This window comes from Otolemur garnettii, unplaced genomic scaffold, assembly GCF_000181295.1.
Source record: "Otolemur garnettii isolate 467f Iridium unplaced genomic scaffold, OtoGar3 scaffold00320, whole genome shotgun sequence".
NCBI classification, from domain to species: Eukaryota; Metazoa; Chordata; class Mammalia; order Primates; family Galagidae; genus Otolemur; species Otolemur garnettii.
In genome coordinates, this window is record NW_003852715.1 from 472727 (window position 1) to 476377 (window position 3651).

The window sequence follows — 3651 nt, forward strand, 5'->3', positions numbered from 1 at the left end:
AAAAAAAAAAAAAAAGAAAGAAAAGAAAGAAAAGAAAAGAAAGGCAAAAGAAAGAAAGAAAAGAAAAGGAATTTTCACCCTAAAATATGATTCCTTGGTATAAAGATTATTTTTTGTTGTTGTTGTTGTTTGTTTTTATTTTTGCAGTTTTTGGTGGGGGCTGGGTTTGTATAGGGGGCCCGGCATCCTACTCCTTTGAGCCGCAGGCACGGCCCTATAAAGATTATTTTGAATTAAGGGCTATTAAGGAAACATTGTTTTTTTGTTTGTTTGTTTGTTTGTTTTGAGACAGAGTCTCACTATGTCGCTCTCAGTATAAAGCCTAGTGCCATGGCATGATAGCTCACAGCAAGCTCTAACTCTTGGGCTTAAGAGATGCTCTTGCCTCACCCTCCCCAGTAGCTGGGACTACAGGTGCCTGCCACAATGCCTGGCTACTTCTGTTGTTGTTGTTGCAGTTGTTGTTGTTTAGCTGGCCTGGGCCAGGTTCAAAACTGCCACCCTCCTTGTACATGGTCGGTGCCATAACCACTGTGCTATGGGTGCCTATCCATAATCAAGGAACTTCGAAAAAAGATTCTCCTCTATCTATCTAATGTCTTAAAAGGCTGCTGGGCTACTTATCACATGTTAATAGACCTGTGATAAGGTCCTTGGAAGCACAATACCTGTCTCTAAAGTTAATTCACAAATCAATCTGTTTCCCCCCATCTACCCATCCCCCCCAGCAGCCACTAACTAACTACACCTGTTCTTTCCAGTTTCTCTCCCCCCTCCCTTCTAAAAGGCATCTTTAAAGCCAGCGATTATCACCAGGACTTTGGGAAATCATTCTTCTGTTTCCCCCCATATGCATGGTATCTGAAAATAAATCTTTCTCTTATTAATCTACCATAACTGTGAATTGATCTTTTCAGCAAACCAACCTAGGGGGAAAGGGCAAGTTTCCCTGGGACTCCAACAGCTTTAGCATCACAAACAGAATCCTCAAAACCAGACTGTTCTCCTGGAAGGTCACAACTGGAGGATTAGAACCCTGACCCCAGCCAGCACATGGTGAAGTATTTTACTTACCAGTCAGGTTTCCTCTCTATGGTCCCTGACTGAGAAGATGGTGAAAGATCTTTTGTTCTTTCCATAGTTAAGGTTGATAAGAGAAACATTTTTGTTGATGACTAGTCAGTCTTGTGATTCTGATATTTGCATATGTTGTGGTTTATAAATATTCATATTGTTTGATTCTATCTCCTCTCAGAAATAGTTTTTATTGTTATTGTCATTTTTTGTCTTGTCACTTGCCTTTCTGTGTTGGTTTCTCTAAAGAGACTTACTACAGTGTGGAACTCAGGCCCACCCCACCCCCGCAGCCTGACATTCAGATCGCCCAGCAAACCAGCAGTTAGACGGCTCCTGCCGGGCTAGTGTCTTTTTTTTTTTTTTTTTTATTAAATCATATCTGTGTACATTAATGCAATCATGGGGTACAATGTGCTAGTTTTATATACAATTTGAAATATTTTCATCAAACTGGTTAATATAGCCTTCACTGCACTTTCTTTCTTTTTTTTTTGGCCAGGGCTGGGTTTGAACCTGCCACCTCCAGCATATGGGGCTGGTGCCCTACTCCTTTGAGCCACGGGCACCATACCGCATTTTCTTGCTCATTTTGTTAAGACATTTATATTCTACACTTAGTAAGTTTAACATGTACCCTTATAAAATGTAGGTGTAGCCCCACCAATTATCCTCCCTCCACCCATCCTGCCCCCTTTTCTCTTCTCCCTCTCCTCTTTCCCCTACTTCTTGGGCTATAGTTGGCTTATAGTTTTCATATGAAAGTGTGGGTGCTTATAAATTGGTTTCATGGTAGGGCTGAGTACACTGGATATTTTTTCTTCCATTCTTGAGATACTTTGCTAAGAAGAATATGTTCCAGATCCATCCATGTAATCGTGAAAGAGATAAAAGTCTCCATATTTTTTAAGGCTACATAATATTCCATGGTGTACATATACCACCATTTTTTAATCCATTCATGGGTCAATGGGCACTTGGGCTTCTTCTATGACTTAGCAATTATGAATTGGGCTGCAATAAACATTCTGGTGCAAATATCTTTGTTATAAAGTGATTTTTGGTCTTCTGGATATATATCTAGTAGAGGAATTGTAGGATCAAATGGCAGATCTTTTTTTAGATCCCTAAGTGATCTCCAAACATCTTTCCAAAAGGAACATATTAGTTTGCATTCCCACCAGCAGTGCAGAAGTGTTCCCTTTTCTCCACATCCATGCCAACATCTCTGGTTTGGGGATATTGTGATGTGGGCTAATCTTACTGGAGTTAGATGATATCTCAAAATAGTTTTGATTTGCATTTCTCTGATGATTAAGGATGATGAACACTTTTTCATGTGTCTGTAGGCCATGCGCCTGTCTTCTTCAGAGAAGTTTCTCTTCAAGTCCCTTACCCACCCTAAGATGGGATCACTTGTTCTTTTCTTGCTAATACGTCTGAGTTCTCTTGGGCCAGTGTTTTTTAAGACAAACTTTGTTCCAGATCCCTGAAACAAAAACCATATGAGGTTTCCCTCTTGCTCTGTTCTGTGTCTCTGAGCTTGACTTTGTGACTGAGTGGAAGTTCTCACTTCAGTCTCCGCCATCCAGAGGGGGTGTTTTGTTGGCAATACATCAGGTGGCCAGTCTGAAAAGACCGGGAGTCCAAGACAAGTAAGATTTAAGCAGCACACTGTGTGTACCAAACGTGTCAAGCTCTGAGGAGTGAGGTTTTGTCCTTGTCTATTCTAACATAAGTCTACTTCTGAGAGTGAAGTTTGGAAATCATGGGAACTGCCTCCTCTAAGCCCTCTGCAGGAACACCTCTAGCTTATATGGTAAAAACTTACTCTAGGCCTCTGAGGTTACCACCAGGGCTTCCTATAAAGAGGCTTATTAGGTTGAGTTGCTTTTGGAATGCATATACCATAGAAAATTCTAATTATAAATGGCCAGAAGATGGATCCTATGAACTAGAAAAACTCCTTAAGTTAAAGAAAATTCTGGAGAGCTCTTATCCTAAGCAATTGCCTTATTTATATTTACGGGAAATATATATAAGATCAGAAGAAAGAAAGATCAGATTGAAAGAAAAGCGAACATCAGTGTTATGACTAACCTTCAAAACTACCTTAAAAAAACTGAAGGGCAGAAATCTGAATTAGGACAAAAGTTAAAATCTGTCTCCACGTTAAATCCCCCTCTGACTTATACTCACCTCTATCCTCAATTACCTGTTCTTTATCCCCCAAAATATCTTTTAGATCCCTGGGTTCCTGGTCAAAAATCAACCACAATATATAACCAAATTCCTCAACAATCATCCTTAGGAGACAATACAAGTATTTCTTTCTTTCTTTTTTTTTTACAGAGCCTCAAGCTGTCACCCTGGGTAAAGTGCCATGGCATCACAGCTCACAGCAACCTCCAACTCCTGGGCTAAAAGGATTATCTGGCCTCAACCTCCCAAGTAGCTGGGACTACAGATGCCTGCCACAATGCCCAGCTATGTTTTTGGTTGTAGTTGTCATTATTGTTTGGCAGACCTGGGCTGGATTCGAACTTGCCAGCTCTGATGTATGTGGCTAGTGCCTTA